This window comes from Crinia signifera, chromosome 4 (genome assembly GCF_055691185.1).
Source record: "Crinia signifera chromosome 4, ASM5569118v1, whole genome shotgun sequence".
Lineage (NCBI taxonomy): Eukaryota > Metazoa > Chordata > Amphibia > Anura > Myobatrachidae > Crinia > Crinia signifera.
Window position 1 is genome coordinate 37,203,632 of NC_139220.1, and position 22,475 is coordinate 37,226,106.

Consider the following 22,475-nt stretch of genomic DNA (forward strand, 5'->3'; position numbering starts at 1 on the left):
ATCAACTTCTTTCACCTCAGTAATGCATTTTGGATGTGTACCTAGAGTTTAAAGCAGAAAAACAGGAACTTTTAGAATTTTCATTTTTTGACCAAAACGACAGGTCCGGAGCTGATAAAAATGTTGATATTGATGTAATTTTTTTCTGACTGCGATTTCAAAACCATGCACCAGAATTCACTTCTTTCAACTCAGTAATGCATTTTGGATGTGTACCTAGAGTTTAAAGCAGAAAAACAGGAACTTTTAGAATTTTCATTTTTTGACCAAAACGACAGGACCGGAGCTGATAAAAATGTTGATATGGATGTTATTTTTTTTCTGACTGCGATTTCAAAACCATGCACCAGAATTCATTTCTTTCAACTCAGTAATGCATTTTGGATGTATACCTAGAGTTTAAAGCAGAAAAACAGGAACTTTTAGAATTTTCATTTTTTGACCAAAACGACAGGACCGGAGGTGATAAAAATGTTGATATGGATGTTATTTTTTTTCGGACTGCGATTTCAAAACCATGCACCAGAATTCACTTCTTTCAACTCAGTAATGCATTTTGGATGTGTACCTAGAGTTTAAAGCAGAAAAACAGGAACTTTTAGAATTTTCATTTGTTGACCAAAACGACAGGACCGGAGCTGATAAAAATGTTGATATGGATGTTATTTTTTTTCTGACTGCGATTTCAAAACCATGCACCAGAATCAACTTCTTTCAACTCAGTAATGCATTTTGGATGTGTACCTAGAATTTAAAGCAGAAAAACAGGAACTTTTAGAATTTTCATTTGTTGACCAAAACGACAGGACCGGAGCTGATAAAAATGTTGATATGGATGTTATTTTTTTTCTGATTGCGATTTCAAAACCATGCACTAGAATCAACTTCTTTCACCTCAGTAATGCATTTTGGATGTGTACCTAGAGTTTAAAGCAGAAAAACAGGAACTTTTAGAATTTTCATTTTTTGACCAAAACGACAGGACCGGAGCTGATAAAAATGTTGATATGGATGTTATTTTTTTTCTGACTGCGATTTCAAAACCATGCACCAGAATCAACTTCTTTCAACTCAGTAATGCATTTTGGATGTGTACCTAGAGTTTAAAGCAGAAAAACAGGAACTTTTAGAATTTTCATTTTTTGACCAAAACGACAGGACCGGAGCTGATAAAAATGTTGATATGGATGTTATTTTTTTTCTGACTGCGATTTCAAAACCATGCACCAGAATCAACTTCTTTCAACTCAGTAATGCATTTTGGATGTGTACCTAGAGTTTAAAGCAGAAAAACAGGAACTTTTAGAATTTTCATTTTTTGACCAAAACGACAGGACCGGAGCTGATAAAAATGTTGATATGGATGTTATTTTTTTTCTGACTGCGATTTCAAAACCATGCACCAGAATCAACTTCTTTCAACTCAGTAATGCATTTTGGATGTGTACCTAGAGTTTAAAGCAGAAAAACAGGAACTTTTAGAATTTTCATTTGTTGACCAAAACGACAGGACCGGAGCTGATAAAAATGTTGATATGGATGTTATTTTTTTTCTGACTGCGATTTCAAAACCATGCACCAGAATCAACTTCTTTCAACTCAGTAATGCATTTTGGATGTGTACCTAGAATTTAAAGCAGAAAAACAGGAACTTTTAGAATTTTCATTTGTTGACCAAAACGACAGGACCGGAGCTGATAAAAATGTTGATATGGATGTTATTTTTTTTCTGATTGCGATTTCAAAACCATGCACTAGAATCAACTTCTTTCACCTCAGTAATGCATTTTGGATGTGTACCTAGAGTTTAAAGCAGAAAAACAGGAACTTTTAGAATTTTCATTTTTTGACCAAAACGACAGGACCGGAGCTGATAAAAATGTTGATATGGATGTTATTTTTTTTCTGACTGCGATTTCAAAACCATGCACCAGAATCAACTTCTTTCAACTCAGTAATGCATTTTGGATGTGTACCTAGAGTTTAAAGCAGAAAAACAGGAACTTTTAGAATTTTCATTTTTTGACCAAAACGACAGGACCGGAGCTGATAAAAATGTTGATATGGATGTTATTTTTTTTCTGACTGCGATTTCAAAACCATGCACCAGAATCAACTTCTTTCAACTCAGTAATGCATTTTGGATGTGTACCTAGAGTTTAAAGCAGAAAAACAGGAACTTTTAGAATTTTCATTTTTTGACCAAAACGACAGGACCGGAGCTGATAAAAATGTTGATATGGATGTTATTTTTTTTCTGACTGCGATTTCAAAACCATGCACCAGAATCAACTTCTTTCAACTCAGTAATGCATTTTGGATGTGTACCTAGAGTTTAAAGCAGAAAAACAGGAACTTTTAGAATTTTCATTTTTTGACCAAAACGACAGGACCGGAGCTGATAAAAATGTTGATATGGATGTTATTTTTTTTCTGACTGCGATTTCAAAACCATGCACCAGAATTCATTTCTTTCAACTCAGTAATGCATTTTGGATGTGTACCTAGAGTTTAAAGCAGAAAAACAGGAACTTTTAGAATTTTCATTTTTTGACCAAAACGACAGGACCGGAGGTGATAAAAATGTTGATATGGATGTTATTTTTTTTCGGACTGCGATTTCAAAACCATGCACCAGAATTCACTTCTTTCAACTCAGTAATGCATTTTGGATGTGTACCTAGAGTTTAAAGCAGAAAAACAGGAACTTTTAGAATTTTCATTTGTTGACCAAAACGACAGGACCGGAGCTGATAAAAATGTTGATATGGATGTTATTTTTTTTCTGACTGCGATTTCAAAACCATGCACCAGAATCAACTTCTTTCAACTCAGTAATGCATTTTGGATGTGTACCTAGAATTTAAAGCAGAAAAACAGGAACTTTTAGAATTTTCATTTGTTGACCAAAACGACAGGTCCGGAGCTGATAAAAATGTTGATATTGATGTAATTTTTTTCTGACTGCGATTTCAAAACCATGCACCAGAATTCACTTCTTTCAACTCAGTAATGCATTTTGGATGTGTACCTAGAGTTTAAAGCATAAAAACAGGAACTTTTAGAATTTTCATTTTTTGACCAAAACGACAGGACCGGAGCTGATAAAAATGTTGATATGGATGTTATTTTTTTTCTGATTGCGATTTCAAAACCATGCACTAGAATCAACTTCTTTCACCTCAGTAATGCATTTTGGATGTGTACCTAGAGTTTAAAGCAGAAAAACAGGAACTTTTAGAATTTTCATTTTTTGACCAAAACGACAGGACCGGAGCTGATAAAAATGTTGATATGGATGTTATTTTTTTTCTGACTGCGATTTCAAAACCATGCACCAGAATCAACTTCTTTCAACTCAGTAATGCATTTTGGATGTGTACCTAGAGTTTAAAGCAGAAAAACAGGAACTTTTAGAATTTTCATTTTTTGACCAAAACGACAGGACCGGAGCTGATAAAAATGTTGATATGGATGTTATTTTTTTTCTGACTGCGATTTCAAAACCATGCACCAGAATCAACTTCTTTCAACTCAGTAATGCATTTTGGATGTGTACCTAGAGTTTAAAGCAGAAAAACAGGAACTTTTAGAATTTTCATTTTTTGACCAAAACGACAGGACCGGAGCTGATAAAAATGTTGATATGGATGTTATTTTTTTTCTGACTGCGATTTCAAAACCATGCACCAGAATCAACTTCTTTCAACTCAGTAATGCATTTTGGATGTGTACCTAGAGTTTAAAGCAGAAAAACAGGAACTTTTAGAATTTTCATTTTTTGACCAAAACGACAGGACCGGAGCTGATAAAAATGTTGATATGGATGTTATTTTTTTTCTGACTGCGATTTCAAAACCATGCACCAGAATTCATTTCTTTCAACTCAGTAATGCATTTTGGATGTGTACCTAGAGTTTAAAGCAGAAAAACAGGAACTTTTAGAATTTTCATTTTTTGACCAAAACGACAGGACCGGAGGTGATAAAAATGTTGATATGGATGTTATTTTTTTTCGGACTGCGATTTCAAAACCATGCACCAGAATTCACTTCTTTCAACTCAGTAATGCATTTTGGATGTGTACCTAGAGTTTAAAGCAGAAAAACAGGAACTTTTAGAATTTTCATTTGTTGACCAAAACGACAGGACCGGAGCTGATAAAAATGTTGATATGGATGTTATTTTTTTTCTGATTGCGATTTCAAAACCATGCACCAGAATCAACTTCTTTCACCTCAGTAATGCATTTTGGATGTGTACCTAGAGTTTAAAGCAGAAAAACAGGAACTTTTAGAATTTTCATTTTTTGACCAAAACGACAGGTCCGGAGCTGATAAAAATGTTGATATTGATGTAATTTTTTTCTGACTGCGATTTCAAAACCATGCACCAGAATTCACTTCTTTCAACTCAGTAATGCATTTTGGATGTGTACCTAGAGTTTAAAGCATAAAAACAGGAACTTTTAGAATTTTCATTTTTTGACCAAAACGACAGGACCGGAGCTGATAAAAATGTTGATATGGATGTTATTTTTTTTCTGACTGCGATTTCAAAACCATGCACCAGAATTCATTTCTTTCAACTCAGTAATGCATTTTGGATGTGTACCTAGAGTTTAAAGCAGAAAAACAGGAACTTTTAGAATTTTCATTTTTTGACCAAAACGACAGGACCGGAGGTGATAAAAATGTTGATATGGATGTTATTTTTTTTCGGACTGCGATTTCAAAACCATGCACCTGAATTCACTTCTTTCAACTCAGTAATGCATTTTGGATGTGTACCTAGAGTTTAAAGCAGAAAAACAGGAACTTTTAGAATTTTCATTTGTTGACCAAAACGACAGGACCGGAGCTGATAAAAATGTTGATATGGATGTTATTTTTTTTCTGACTGCGATTTCAAAACCATGCACCAGAATCAACTTCTTTCAACTCAGTAATGCATTTTGGATGTGTACCTAGAATTTAAAGCAGAAAAACAGGAACTTTTAGAATTTTCATTTGTTGACCAAAACGACAGGACCGGAGCTGATAAAAATGTTGATATGGATGTTATTTTTTTTCTGATTGCGATTTCAAAACCATGCACTAGAATCAACTTCTTTCACCTCAGTAATGCATTTTGGATGTGTACCTAGAGTTTAAAGCAGAAAAACAGGAACTTTTAGAATTTTCATTTTTTGACCAAAACGACAGGTCCGGAGCTGATAAAAATGTTGATATTGATGTAATTTTTTTCTGACCGCGATTTCAAAACCATGCACCAGAATTCACTTCTTTCAACTCAGTAATGCATTTTGGATGTGTACCTAGAGTTTAAAGCAGAAAAACAGGAACTTTTAGAATTTTCATTTTTTGACCAAAACGACAGGACCGGAGCTGATAAAAATGTTGATATGGATGTAATTTTTTTTCTGACTGCGGTTTCAAAACCATGCACCAGAATCAACTTCTTTCAACTCAGTAATGCATTTTGGATGTGTACCTAGAGTTTAAAGCAGAAAAGCAGGAACTTTTAGAATTTTCATTTTTTGACCAAAACGACTGGACCGGAGCTGATAAAAATTTTGATATTGATGTAATTTTTTTCTGACTGCGATTTCAAAACCATGCACCAGAATTCACTTCTTTCAACTCAGTAATGCATTTTGGATGTGTACCTAGAATTTAAAGCAGAAAAACAGGAACTTTTAGAATTTTCATTTTTTGACCAAAACGACAGGACCGGAGCTGATAAAAATGTTGATATGGATGTTATTTTTTTTCTGACTGCGATTTCAAAACCATGCACCAGAATTCATTTCTTTCAACTCAGTAATGCATTTTGGATGTGTACCTAGAGTTTAAAGCAAAAAAACAGGAACTTTTAGAATTTTCATTTTTTGACCAAAACGACAGGACCGGAACTGATAAAAATGTTGATATGGATGTTATTTTTTTTCTGACTGCGATTTCAAAACCATGCACCAGAATTCACTTCTTTAAACTCAGTAATGCATTTTGGATGTGTACCTAGAGTTTAAAGCAGAAAAACAGGAACTTTTAGAATTTTCATTTTTTGACCAAAACGACAGGACCGGAGCTGATAAAAATGTTGATATGGATGCTATTTTTTTTCTGACTGCGATTTCAAAACCATGCACCAGAATTCACTTCTTTCAACTCAGTAATGCATTTTGGATGTGTACCTAGAGTTTAAAGCAGAAAAACAGGAACTTTTAGAATTTTCATTTTTTGACCAAAACGACAGGACCGGAGCTGATAAAAATGTTGATATGGATGTTATTTTTTTTCTGACTGCGATTTCAAAACCATGCACCAGAATTCATTTCTTTCAACTCAGTAATGCATTTTGGATGTGTACCTAGAGTTTAAAACAGAAAAACAGGAACTTTTAGAATTTTCATTTTTTGACCAAAACGACAGGACCGGAGCTGATAAAAATGTTGATATGGATGTTATTTTTTTTCTGACTGCGATTTCAAAACCATGCACCAGAATCAACTTCTTTCAACTCAGTAATGCATTTTGGATGTGTACCTAGAGTTTAAAGCAGAAAAACAGGAACTTTTAGAATTTTCATTTGTTGACCAAAACGACAGGACCGGAGCTGATAAAAATGTTGATATGGATGTTATTTTTTTCTGATTGCGATTTCAAAACCATGCACCAGAATCAACTTCTTTCACCTCAGTAATGCATTTTGGATGTGTACCTAGAGTTTAAAGCAGAAAAACAGGAACTTTTAGAATTTTCATTTTTTGACCAAAACGACAGGTCCGGAGCTGATAAAAATGTTGATATTGATGTAATTTTTTTCTGACTGCGATTTCAAAACCATGCACCAGAATTCACTTCTTTCAACTCAGTAATGCATTTTGGATATGTACCTAGAGTTTAAAGCAGAAAAACAGGAACTTTTAGAATTTTCATTTTTTGACCAAAACGACAGGTCCGTAGCTGATAAAAATGTTGATATTGATGTAATTTTTTTTCTGACTGCGATTTCAAAACCATGCACCAGAATTCACTTCTTTCAACTCAGTAATGCATTTTGGATGTGTACCTAGAGTTTAAAGCAGAAAAACAGGAACTTTTAAAATTTTCGTTTTTTTGACCAAAACGACAGGACCGGAGTTGATAAAAATGTTGATATGGATGTAATTTTTTTTCTGACTGCGGTTTCAAAACCATGCACCAGAATCAACTTCTTTCAACTCAGTAATGCATTTTGGATGTGTACCTAGAGTTTAAAGCAGAAAAGCAGGAACTTTTAGAATTTTCATTTTTTGACCAAAACGACAGGACCGGAGCTGATAAAAATGTTGATATTGATGTAATTTTTTTTCTGACTGCGATTTCAAAACCATGCACCAGAATTCACTTCTTTCAACTCAGTAATGCATTTTGGATGTGTATCTAGAGTTTAAAGCAGAAAAACAGGAACTTTTAGAATTTTCATTTTTTGACCAAAACGACAGGTCCGGAGCTGATAAAAATGTTGATATTGATGTAATTTTTTTTCTGACTGCGATTTCAAAACCATGCACCAGAATTCACTTATTTCAACTCAGTAATGCATTTTGGATGTGTACCTAGAGTTTAAAGCAGAAAAACAGGAACTTTTAGAATTTTCATTTTTTGACCAAAACGACAGGACCGGAGCTGATAAAAATGTTGACATGGATGTAATTTTTTTTCTGACTGCAGTTTCAAAACCATGCACCAGAATCAACTTCTTTCAACTCAGTAATGCATTTTGGATGTGTACTTAGAGTTTAAAGCAGAAAAGCAGGAACTTTTAGAATTTTCATTTTTTGACCAAAACGACAGGACCGGAGCTGATAAAAATGTTGATATGGATGTTATTTTTTTTCTGACTGCGATTTCAAAACCATGCACCAGAATTCACTTCTTTCAACTCAGTAATGCATTTTGGATGTGTACCTAGAGTTTAAAGCAGAAAAAAAGGAACTTTTAGAATTTTCATTTTTTGACCAAAACGACAGGACCGGAGCTGATAAAAATGTTGATATGGATGTTATTTTTTTTTCTGACTGCGATTTCAAAACCATGCACCAGAATCAACTTCTTTCAACTCAGTAATGCATTTTGGATGTGTACCTAGAGTTTAAAGCAGAAAAACAGGAACTTTTAGAATTTTCATTGTTTGACCAAAACGACAGGACCGGAGCTGATAAAAATGTTGATATGGATGTTATTTTTTTTCTGACTGCGATTTCAAAACCATGCACCAGAATTCACTTCTTTAAACTCAGTAATGCATTTTGGATGTGTACCTAGAGTTTAAAGCAGAAAAACAGGAACTTTTAGAATTTTCATTTTTTGACCAAAACGACAGGACCGGAGCTGATAAAAATGTTGATATGGATGTTATTTTTTTTCTGACTGCGATCTCAAAACCATGCACCAGAATCAACTTCTTTCAACTCAGTAATGCATTTTGGATGTGTACCTAGAGTTTAAAGCAGAAAAACAGGAACTTTTAGAATTTTCATTTTTTGACCAAAACGACAGGACCGGAGCTGATAAAAATGTTGATATGGATGTTATTTTTTTTCTGACTGCGATTTCAAAACCATGCACCAGAATTCACTTCTTTAAACTCAGTAATGCATTTTGGATGTGTACCTAGAGTTTAAAGCAGAAAAACAGGAACTTTTAGAATTTTCATTTTTTGACCAAAACGACAGGACCGGAGCTGATAAAAATGTTGATATGGATGCTATTTTTTTTCTGACTGCGATTTCAAAACCATGCACCAGAATTCACTTCTTTCAACTCAGTAATGCATTTTGGATGTGTACCTAGAGTTTAAAGCAGAAAAACAGGAACTTTTAGAATTTTCATTTTTTGACCAAAACGACAGGACCGGAGCTGATAAAAATGTTGATATGGATGTTATTTTTTTTCTGACTGCGATTTCAAAACCATGCACCAGAATTCATTTCTTTCAACTCAGTAATGCATTTTGGATGTGTACCTAGAGTTTAAAACAGAAAAACAGGAACTTTTAGAATTTTCATTTTTTGACCAAAACGACAGGACCGGAGCTGATAAAAATGTTGATATGGATGTTATTTTTTTCTGATTGCGATTTCAAAACCATGCACCAGAATCAACTTCTTTCACCTCAGTAATGCATTTTGGATGTGTACCTAGAGTTTAAAGCAGAAAAACAGGAACTTTTAGAATTTTCATTTTTTGACCAAAACGACAGGTCCGGAGCTGATAAAAATGTTGATATTGATGTAATTTTTTTCTGACTGCGATTTCAAAACCATGCACCAGAATTCACTTCTTTAAACTCAGTAATGCATTTTGGATGTGTACCTAGAGTTTAAAGCAGAAAAACAGGAACTTTTAGAATTTTCATTTTTTGACCAAAACGACAGGACCGGAGCTGATAAAAATGTTGATATGGATGTTATTTTTTTTCTGACTGCGATTTCAAAACCATGCACCAGAATCAACTTCTTTCAACTCAGTAATGCATTTTGGATGTGTACCTAGAGTTTAAAGCAGAAAAACAGGAACTTTTAGAATTTTCATTTGTTGACCAAAACGACAGGACCGGAGCTGATAAAAATGTTGATATGGATGTTATTTTTTTCTGATTGCGATTTCAAAACCATGCACCAGAATCAACTTCTTTCACCTCAGTAATGCATTTTGGATGTGTACCTAGAGTTTAAAGCAGAAAAACAGGAACTTTTAGAATTTTCATTTTTTGACCAAAACGACAGGTCCGGAGCTGATAAAAATGTTGATATTGATGTAATTTTTTTCTGACTGCGATTTCAAAACCATGCACCAGAATTCACTTCTTTCAACTCAGTAATGCATTTTGGATATGTACCTAGAGTTTAAAGCAGAAAAACAGGAACTTTTAGAATTTTCATTTTTTGACCAAAACGACAGGACCGGAGCTGATAAAAATGTTGATATTGATGTAATTTTTTTTCTGACTGCGATTTCAAAACCATGCACCAGAATTCACTTCTTTCAACTCAGTAATGCATTTTGGATGTGTACCTAGAGTTTAAAGCAGAAAAACAGGAACTTTTAGAATTTTCATTTTTTGACCAAAACGACAGGTCCGGAGCTGATAAAAATGTTGATATTGATGTAATTTTTTTTCTGACTGCGATTTCAAAACCATGCACCAGAATTCACTTATTTCAACTCAGTAATGCATTTTGGATGTGTACCTAGAGTTTAAAGCAGAAAAGCAGGAACTTTTAGAATTTTCATTTTTTGACCAAAACGACAGGACCGGAGCTGATAAAAATGTTGATATGGATGTTATTTTTTTTCTGACTGCGATTTCAAAACCATGCACCAGAATTCACTTCTTTCAACTCAGTAATGCATTTTGGATGTGTACCTAGAGTTTAAAGCAGAAAAAAAGGAACTTTTAGAATTTTCATTTTTTGACCAAAACGACAGGACCGGAGCTGATAAAAATGTTGATATGGATGTTATTTTTTTTTCTGACTGCGATTTCAAAACCATGCACCAGAATCAACTTCTTTCAACTCAGTAATGCATTTTGGATGTGTACCTAGAGTTTAAAGCAGAAAAACAGGAACTTTTAGAATTTTCATTGTTTGACCAAAACGACAGGACCGGAGCTGATAAAAATGTTGATATGGATGTTATTTTTTTTCTGACTGCGATTTCAAAACCATGCACCAGAATTCACTTCTTTAAACTCAGTAATGCATTTTGGATGTGTACCTAGAGTTTAAAGCAGAAAAACAGGAACTTTTAGAATTTTCATTTTTTGACCAAAACGACAGGACCGGAGCTGATAAAAATGTTGATATGGATGTTATTTTTTTTCTGACTGCGATCTCAAAACCATGCACCAGAATCAACTTCTTTCAACTCAGTAATGCATTTTGGATGTGTACCTAGAGTTTAAAGCAGAAAAACAGGAACTTTTAGAATTTTCATTTTTTGACCAAAACGACAGGACCGGAGCTGATAAAAATGTTGATATGGATGTTATTTTTTTTCTGACTGCGATTTCAAAACCATGCACCAGAATTCATTTCTTTCAACTCAGTAATGCATTTTGGATGTGTACCTAGAGTTTAAAGCAGAAAAACAGGAACTTTTAGAATTTTCATTTTTTGACCAAAACGACAGGACCGGAGCTGATAAAAATGTTGATATGGATGTTATTTTTTTTCGGACTGCGATTTCAAAACCATGCACCAGAATTCACTTCTTTCAACTCAGTAATGCATTTTGGATGTGTACCTAGAGTTTAAAGCAGAAAAACAGGAACTTTTAGAATTTTCATTTTTTGACCAAAACGACAGGACCGGAGCTGATAAAAATGTTGATATGGATGTTATTTTTTTTCTGACTGCGATTTCAAAACCATGCACCAGAATCAACTTCTTTCAACTCAGTAATGCATTTTGGATGTGTACCTAGAGTTTAAAGCAGAAAAACAGGAACTTTTAGAATTTTCATTTTTTGACCAAAACGACAGGACCGGAGCTGATAAAAATGTTGATATGGATGTTATTTTTTTTCTGACTGCGATTTCAAAACCATGCACCAGAATTCATTTCTTTCAACTCAGTAATGCATTTTGGATGTGTACCTAGAGTTTAAAGCAAAAAAACAGGAACTTTTAGAATTTTCATTTTTTGACCAAAACGACAGGACCGGAGCTGATAAAAATGTTGATATGGATGTTATTTTTTTTCTGACTGCGATTTCAAAACCATGCACCAGAATTCACTTCTTTAAACTCAGTAATGCATTTTGGATGTGTACCTAGAGTTTAAAGCAGAAAAACAGGAACTTTTAGAATTTTCATTTTTTGACCAAAACGACAGGACCGGAGCTGATAAAAATGTTGATATGGATGTTATTTTTTTTCTGACTGCGATTTCAAAACCATGCACCAGAATCAACTTCTTTCAACTCAGTAATGCATTTTGGATGTGTACCTAGAGTTTAAAGCAGAAAAACAGGAACTTTTAGAATTTTCATTTTTTGACCAAAACGACAGGACCGGAGCTGATAAAAATGTTGATATGGATGTTATTTTTTTTCTGACTGCGATTTCAAAACCATGCACCAGAATTCATTTCTTTCAACTCAGTAATGCATTTTGGATGTGTACCTAGAGTTTAATGCAGAAAAACAGGAACTTTTAGAATTTTCATTTTTTGACCAAAACGACAGGACCGGAGGTGATAAAAATGTTGATATGGATGTTATTTTTTTTCGGACTGCGATTTCAAAACCATGCACCAGAATTCACTTCTTTCAACTCAGTAATGCATTTTGGATGTGTACCTAGAGTTTAAAGCAGAAAAACAGGAACTTTTAGAATTTTCATTTGTTGACCAAAACGACAGGACCGGAGCTGATAAAAATGTTGATATGGATGTTATTTTTTTTCTGACTGCGATTTCAAAACCATGCACCAGAATCAACTTCTTTCAACTCAGTAATGCATTTTGGATGTGTACCTAGAATTTAAAGCAGAAAAACAGGAACTTTTAGAATTTTCATTTGTTGACCAAAACGACAGGACCGGAGCTGATAAAAATGTTGATATGGATGTTATTTTTTTTCTGATTGCGATTTCAAAACCATGCACCAGAATCAACTTCTTTCACCTCAGTAATGCATTTTGGATGTGTACCTAGAGTTTAAAGCAAAAAAACAGGAACTTTTAGAATTTTCATTTTTTGACCAAAACGACAGGACCGGAGCTGATAAAAATGTTGATATGGATGTTATTTTTTTTCTGACTGCGATTTCAAAACCATGCACCAGAATTCACTTCTTTAAACTCAGTAATGCATTTTGGATGTGTACCTAGAGTTTAAAGCAGAAAAACAGGAACTTTTAGAATTTTCATTTTTTGACCAAAACGACAGGACCGGAGCTGATAAAAATGTTGATATGGATGTTATTTTTTTTCTGACTGCGATTTCAAAACCATGCACCAGAATCAACTTCTTTCAACTCAGTAATGCATTTTGGATGTGTACCTAGAGTTTAAAGCAGAAAAACAGGAACTTTTAGAATTTTCATTTTTTGACCAAAACGACAGGACCGGAGGTGATAAAAATGTTGATATGGATGTTATTTTTTTTCGGACTGCGATTTCAAAACCATGCACCAGAATTCACTTCTTTCAACTCAGTAATGCATTTTGGATGTGTACTTAGAGTTTATAGCAGAAAAACAGGAACTTTTAGAATTTTCATTTGTTGACCAAAACGACAGGACCGGAGCTGATAAAAATGTTGATATGGATGTTATTTTTTTTCTGACTGCGATTTCAAAACCATGCACCAGAATCAACTTCTTTCAACTCAGTAATGCATTTTGGATGTGTACCTAGAATTTAAAGCAGAAAAACAGGAACTTTTAGAATTTTCATTTGTTGACCAAAACGACAGGACCGGAGCTGATAAAAATGTTGATATGGATGTTATTTTTTTTCTGATTGCGATTTCAAAACCATGCACCAGAATCAACTTCTTTCACCTCAGTAATGCATTTTGGATGTGTACCTAGAGTTTAAAGCAGAAAAACAGGAACTTTTAGAATTTTCATTTTTTGACCAAAACGACAGGTCCGGAGCTGATAAAAATGTTGATATTGATGTAATTATTTTCTGACTGCGATTTCAAAACCATGCACCAGAATTCACTTCTTTCAACTCAGTAATGCATTTTGGATGTGTACCTAGAGTTTAAAGCAGAAAAACAGGAACTTTTAGAATTTTCATTTTTTGACCAAAACGACAGGACCGGAGCTGATAAAAATGTTGATATGGATGTAATTTTTTTTCTGACTGCGGTTTCAAAACCATGCACCAGAATCAACTTCTTTCAACTCAGTAATGCATTTTGGATGTGTACCTAGAGTTTAAAGCAGAAAAGCAGGAACTTTTAGAATTTTCATTTTTTGACCAAAACGACTGGACCGGAGCTGATAAAAATGTTGATATTGATGTAATTTTTTTCTGACTGCGATTTCAAAACCATGCACCAGAATTCACTTCTTTCAACTCAGTAATGCATTTTGGATGTGTACCTAGAATTTAAAGCAGAAAAACAGGAACTTTTAGAATTTTAATTTTTTGACCAAAACGACAGGACCGGAGCTGATAAAAATGTTGATATGGATGTTATTTTTTTTCTGACTGCGATTTCAAAACCATGCACCAGAATTCATTTCTGTCAACTCAGTAATGCATTTTGGATGTGTACCTAGAGTTTAAAGCAAAAAAACAGGAACTTTTAGAATTTTCATTTTTTGACCAAAACGACAGGACCGGAGCTGATAAAAATGTTGATATGGATGTTATTTTTTTTCTGACTGCGATTTCAAAACCATGCACCAGAATTCACTTCTTTAAACTCAGTAATGCATTTTGGATGTGTACCTAGAGTTTAAAGCAGAAAAACAGGAACTTTTAGAATTTTCATTTTTTGACCAAAACGACAGGACCGGAGCTGATAAAAATGTTGATATGGATGCTATTTTTTTTCTGACTGCGATTTCAAAACCATGCACCAGAATTCACTTCTTTCAACTCAGTAATGCATTTTGGATGTGTACCTAGAGTTTAAAGCAGAAAAACAGGAACTTTTAGAATTTTCATTTGTTGACCAAAACAACAGGACCGGAGCTGATAAAAATGTTGATATGGATGTTATTTTTTTCTGATTGCGATTTCAAAACCATGCACCAGAATCAACTTCTTTCACCTCAGTAATGCATTTTGGATGTGTACCTAGAGTTTAAAGCAGAAAAACAGGAACTTTTAGAATTTTCATTTTTTGACCAAAACGACAGGTCCGGAGCTGATAAAAATGTTGATATTGATGTAATTTTTTTCTGACTGCGATTTCAAAACCATGCACCAGAATTCACTTCTTTCAACTCAGTAATGCATTTTGGATATGTACCTAGAGTTAAAAGCAGAAAAACAGGAACTTTTAGAATTTTCATTTTTTGACCAAAACGACAGGTCCGGAGCTGATAAAAATGTTGATATTGATGTAATTTTTTTTCTGACTGCGATTTCAAAACCATGCACCAGAATTCACTTCTTTCAACTCAGTAATGCATTTTGGATGTGTACCTAGAGTTTAAAGCAGAAAAACAGGAACTTTTAGAATTTTCATTTTTTGACCAAAACGACAGGACCGGAGCTGATAAAAATGTTGATATTGATGTAATTTTTTTTCTGACTGCGATTTCAAAACCATGCACCAGAATTCACTTCTTTCAACTCAGTAATGCATTTTGGATGTGTACCTAGAGTTTAAAGCAGAAAAACAGGAACTTTTAGAATTTTCATTTTTTGACCAAAACGACAGGTCCGGAGCTGATAAAAATGTTGATATTGATGTAATTTTTTTTCTGACTGCGATTTCAAAACCATGCACCAGAATTCACTTATTTCAACTCAGTAATGCATTTTGGATGTGTACCTAGAGTTTAAAGCAGAAAAACAGGAACTTTTAGAATTTTCATTTTTTGACCAAAACGACAGGACCGGAGCTGATAAAAATGTTGATATGGATGTAATTTTTTTTCTGACTGCAGTTTCAAAACCATGCACCAGAATCAACTTCTTTCAACTCAGTAATGCATTTTGGATGTGTACTTAGAGTTTAAAGCAGAAAAGCAGGAACTTTTAGAATTTTCATTTTTTGACCAAAACGACTGGACCGGAGCTGATAAAAATGTTGATATGGATGTTATTTTTTTTCTGACTGCGATTTCAAAACCATGCACCAGAATTCACTTCTTTCAACTCAGTAATGCATTTTGGATGTGTACCTAGAGTTTAAAGCAGAAAAACAGGAACTTTTAGAATTTTCATTTTTTGACCAAAACGACAGGACCGGAGCTGATAAAAATGTTTATATGAATGTTATTTTTTTTCTGACTGCGATTTCAAAACCATGCACCAGAATCAACTTCTTTCAACTCAGTAATGCATTTTGGATGTGTACCTAGAGTTTAAAGCAGAAAAACAGGAACTTTTAGAATTTTCATTTTTTGACCAAAACGACAGGACCGGAGCTGATAAAAATGTTGATATGGATGTTATTTTTTTTCTGACTGCGATTTCAAAACCATGCACCAGAATCAACTTCTTTCAACTCAGTAATGCATTTTGGATGTGTACCTAGAGTTTAAAGCAGAAAAACAGGAACTTTTAGAATTTTCATTTTTTGACCAAAACAACAGGACCGGAGCTGATAAAAATGTTGATATGGATGTTATTTTTTTTCTGACTGCGATTTCAAAACCATGCACCAGAATTCATTTCTTTCAACTCAGTAATGCATTTTGGATATGTACCTAGAGTTTAAAGCAGAAAAACAGGAACTTTTAGAATTTTCATTTTTTGACCAAAACGACAGGACCGGAGCTGATAAAAATGTTGATATGGATGTAATTTTTTTTCTGACTGCAGTTTCAAAACCATGCACCAGAATCAACTTCTTTCAACTCAGTAATGCATTTTGGATGTGTACTTAGAGTTTAAAGCAGAAAAGCAGGAACTTTTAGAATTTTCATTTTTTGACCAAAACGACTGGACCGGAGCTGATAAAAATGTTGATATGGATGTTATTTTTTTTCTGACTGCGATTTCAAAACCATGCACCAGAATTCACTTCTTTCAACTCAGTAATGCATTTTGGATGTGTACCTAGAGTTTAAAGCAGAAAAACAGGAACTTTTAGAATTTTCATTTTTTGACCAAAACGACAGGACCGGAGCTGATAAAAATGTTTATATGAATGTTATTTTTTTTCTGACTGTGATTTCAAAACCATGCACCAGAATCAACTTCTTTCAACTCAGTAATGCATTTTGGATGTGTACCTAGAGTTTAAAGCAGAAAAACAGGAACTTTTAGAATTTTCATTTTTTGACCAAAACGACAGGACCGGAGCTGATAAAAATGTTGATATGGATGTTATTTTTTTTCTGACTGCGATTTCAAAACCATGCACCAGAATCAACTTCTTTCAACTCAGTAATGCATTTTGGATGTGTACCTAGAGTTTAAAGCAGAAAAACAGGAACTTTTAGAATTTTCATTTTTTGACCAAAACAACAGGACCGGAGCTGATAAAAATGTTGATATGGATGTTATTTTTTTTCTGACTGCGATTTCAAAACCATGCACCAGAATTCATTTCTTTCAACTCAGTAATGCATTTTGGATGTGTACCTAGAGTTTAAAGCAAAAAAACAGGAACTTTTAGAATTTTCATTTTTTGACCAAAACGACAGGACCGGAGATGATAAAAATGTTGATATGGATGTTATTTTTTTTCTGACTGCGATTTCAAAACCATGCACCAGAATTCACTTCTTTAAACTCAGTAATGCATTTTGGATGTGTACCTAGAGTTTAAAGCAGAAAAACAGGAACTTTTAGAATTTTCATTTTTTGACCAAAACGACAGGACCGGAGCTGATAAAAATGTTGATATGGATGTTATTTTTTTCTGACTGCGATTTCAAAACCATGCACCAGAATCAACTTCTTTCAACTCAGTAATGCATTTTGGATGTGTACCTAGAGTTTAAAGCAGAAAAACAGGAACTTTTAGAATTTTCATTTTTTGACCAAAACGACAGGACCGGAGCTGATAAAAATGTTGATATGGATGTTATTTTTTTTCTGACTGCGATTTCAAAACCATGTACCAGAATTCTCTTCTTTAAACTCAGTAATGCATTTTGGATGTGTACCTAGAGTTTAAAGCAGAAAAACAGGAACTTTTTAGAATTTTCATTTTTTGACCAAAACGACAGGACCGGAGCTGATAAAAATGTTGATATGGATGTTATTTTTTTCTGACTGCGATTTCAAAACCATGCACCAGAATCAACTTCTTTCAACTCAGTAATGCATTTTGGATGTGTACCTAGAGTTTAAAGCAGAAAAACAGGAACTTTTAGAATTTTCATTTTTTGACCAAAACGACAGGACCGGAGCTGATAAAAATGTTGATATGGATGTTATTTTTTTCTGACTGCGATTTCAAAACCATGCACCAGAATTCATTTCTTTCAACTCAGTAATGCATTTTGGATGTGTACCTAGAGTTTAAAGCAGAAAAACCGGAACTTTTAGAATTTTCATTTTTTGACCAAAACGACAGGACCGGAGCTGATAAAAATGTTGATATGGATGTTATTTTTTTCGGACTGCGACTTCAAAACCATGCACCAGAATTCACTTCTTTCAACTCAGTAATGCATTTTGGATGTGTACCTAGAGTTTAAAGCAGAAAAACAGGAACTTTTAGAATTTTCATTTGTTGACCAAAACGACAGGACCGGAGCTGATAAAAATGTTGATATGGATGTTATTTTTTTTCTGACTGCGATTTCAAAACCATGCACCAGAATCAACTTCTTTCAACTCAGTAATGCATTTTGGATGTGTACCTAGAGTTTAAAGCAGAAAAACAGGAACTTTTAGAATTTTCATTTGTTGACCAAAACGACAGGACCGGAGCTGATAAAAATGTTGATATGGATGTTATTTTTTTTCTGATTGCGATTTCAAAACCATGCACCAGAATCAACTTCTTTCACCTCAGTAATGCATTTTGGATGTGTACCTAGAGTTTAAAGCAGAAAAACAGGAACTTTTAGAATTTTCATTTTTTGACCAAAACGACAGGACCGGAGCTGATAAAAATGTTGATATGGATGTTATTTTTTTTCTGACTGCGATTTCAAAACCATGCACCAGAATCAACTTCTTTCAACTCAGTAATGCATTTTGGATGTGTACCTAGAGTTTAAAGCAGAAAAACAGGAACTTTTAGAATTTTCATTTGTTGACCAAAACGACAGGACCGGAGCAGATAAAAATGTTGATATGGATGTTATTTTTTTTCTGATTGCGATTTCAAAACCATGCACCAGAATCAACTTCTTTCACCTCAGTAATGCATTTTGGATGTGTACCTAGAGTTTAAAGCAGAAAAACAGGAACTTTTAGAATTTTCATTTTTTGACCAAAACGACAGGTCCGGAGCTGATAAAAATGTTGATATTGATGTAATTTTTTTCTGACTGCGATTTCAAAACCATGCACCAGAATTCACTTCTTTCAACTCAGTAATGCATTTTGGATGTGTACCTAGAGTTTAAAGCAGAAAAACAGGAACTTTTAGAATTTTCATTTTTTGACCAAAACGACAGGTCCGGAGCTGATAAAAATGTTGATATTGATGTAATTTTTTTTCTGACTGCGATTTCAAAACCATGCACCAGAATTCACTTCTTTCAACTCAGTAATGCATTTTGGATGTGTACCTAGAGTTTAAAGCAGAAAACAGGAACTTTTAAAATTTGAATTTTTTGACCAAAACGACAGGACCGGAACTGATAAAAATGTTGATATGGATGTAATTTTTTTTCTGACTGCGGTTTCAAAACCATGCACCAGAATCAACTTCTTCCAACTCAGTAATGCATTTTGGATGTGTACCTAGAGTTTAAAGCAGAAAAGCAGGAACTTTTAGAATTTTCATTTTTTGACCAAAACGACAGGACCGGAGCTGATAAAAATGTTGATATTGATGTAATTTTTTTTCTGACTGCGATTTCAAAACCATGCACCAGAATTCACTTCTTTCAACTCAGTAATGCATTTTGGATGTGTACCTAGAGTTTAAAGCAGAAAAACAGGAACTTTTAGAATTTTCATTTTTTGACCAAAACGACAGGTCCGGAGCTGATAAAAATGTTGATATTGATGTAATTTTTTTTCTGACTGCGATTTCAAAACCATGCACCAGAATTCACTTCTTTCAACTCAGTAATGCATTTTGGATGTGTACTTAGAGTTTAAAGCAGAAAAACAGGAACTTTTAGAATTTTCATTTTTTGACCAAAACGACAGTACCAGAGCTGCTAAAAATGTTGATATGGATGTTATTTTTTTTCTGACTGCGATTTCAAAACTATGCACCAGAATCAACTTCTTTCAACTCAGTAATGCATTTTGGATGTGTACCTAGAGTTTAAAGCAGAAAAACAGGAACTTTTAGAATTTTCATTTTTTGACCAAAACGACAGGACCGGAGCTGATAAAAATGTTGATATGGATGTTATTTTTTTTCTGACTGCGATTTCAAAACCATGCACCAGAATTCATTTCTTTCAACTCAGTAATGCATTTTGGATGTGTACCTAGAGTTTAAAGCAGAAAAACAGGAACTTTTAGAATTTTCATTTTTTGACCAAAACGACAGGACCGGAGCTGATAAAAATGTTGATATGGATGTTATTTTTTTTCGGACTGCGATTTCAAAACCATGCAACAGAATTCACTTCTTTCAACTCAGTAATGCATTTTGGATGTGTACCTAGAGTTTAAAGCAGAAAAACAGGAACTTTTAGAATTTTCATTTGTTGACCAAAACGACAGGACCGGAGCTGATAAAAATGTTGATATGGATGTTATTTTTTTTCTGACTGCGATTTCAAAACCATGCACCAGAATCAACTTCTTTCAACTCAGTAATGCATTTTGGATGTGTACCTAGAGTTTAAAGCAGAAAAACAGGAACTTTTAGAATTTTCATTTGTTGACCAAAACGACAGGACCGGAGCTGATAAAAATGTTGATATGGATGTTATTTTTTTTCTGATTGCGATTTCAAAACCATGCACCAGAATCAACTTCTTTCACCTCAGTAATGCATTTTGGATGTGTACCTAGAGTTTAAAGCAGAAAAACAGGAACTTTTAGAATTTTCATTTTTTGACCAAAACGACAGGACCGGAGCTGATAAAAATGTTGATATGGATGTAATTTTTTTTCTGACTGCGGTTTCAAAACCATGCACCAGAATCAACTTCTTTCAACTCAGTAATGCATTTTGGATGTGTACCTAGAGTTTAAAGCAGAAAAGCAGGAACTTTTAGAATTTTCATTTTTTGACCAAAACGACAGGACCGGAGCTGATAAAAATGTTGATATTGATGTAATTTTTTTTCTGACTGCGATTTCAAAACCATGCACCAGAATTCACTTCTTTCAACTCAGTAATGCATTTTGGATGTGTACCTAGAGTTTAAAGCAGAAAAACAGGAACTTTTAGAATTTTCATTTTTTGACCAAAACGACAGGTCCGGAGCTGATAAAAATGTTGATATTGATGTAATTTTTTTTCTGACTGCGATTTCAAAACCATGCACCAGAATTCACTTCTTTCAACTCAGTAATGCATTTTGGATGTGTACTTAGAGTTTAAAGCAGAAAAACAGGAACTTTTAGAATTTTCATTTTTTGACCAAAACGACAGTACCGGAGCTGCTAAAAATGTTGATATGGATGTTATTTTTTTTCTGACTGCGATTTCAAAACCATGCACCAGAATCAACTTCTTTCAACTCAGTAATGCATTTTGGATGTGTACCTAGAGTTTAAAGCAGAAAAACAGGAACTTTTAGAATTTTCATTTTTTGACCAAAACGACAGGACCGGAGCTGATAAAAATGTTGATATGGATGTTATTTTTTTTCTGACTGCGATTTCAAAACCATGCACCAGAATTCATTTCTTTCAACTCAGTAATGCATTTTGGATGTGTACCTAGAGTTTAAAGCAGAAAAACAGGAACTTTTAGAATTTTCATTTTTTGACCAAAACGACAGGACCGGAGCTGATAAAAATGTTGATATGGATGTTATTTTTTTTCGGACTGCGATTTCAAAACCATGCAACAGAATTCACTTCTTTTAACTCAGTAATGCATTTTGGATGTGTACCTAGAGTTTAAAGCAGAAAAACAGGAACTTTTAGAATTTTCATTTGTTGACCAAAACGACAGGACCGGAGCTGATAAAAATGTTGATATGGATGTTATTTTTTTTCTGACTGCGATTTCAAAACCATGCACCAGAATCAACTTCTTTCAACAAAGTAATGCATTTTGGATGTGTACCTAGAGTTTAAAGCAGAAAAACAGGAACTTTTAGAATTTTCATTTGTTGACCAAAACGACAGGACCGGAGCTGATAAAAATGTTGATATGGATGTTATTTTTTTTCTGATTGCGATTTCAAAACCATGCACCAGAATCAACTTCTTTCACCTCAGTAATGCATTTTGGATGTGTACCTAGAGTTTAAAGCAGAAAAACAGGAACTTTTAGAATTTTTATTTTTTGACCAAAACGACAGGACGGGAGCTGATAAAAATGTTGATATGGATGTAATTTTTTTTCTGACTGCGGTTTCAAAACCATGCACCAGAATCAACTTCTTTCAACTCAGTAATGCATTTTGGATGTGTACCTAGAGTTTAAAGCAGAAAAGCAGGAACTTTTAGAATTTTCATTTTTTGACCAAAACGACAGGACCGGAGCTGATAAAAATGTTGATATTGATGTAATT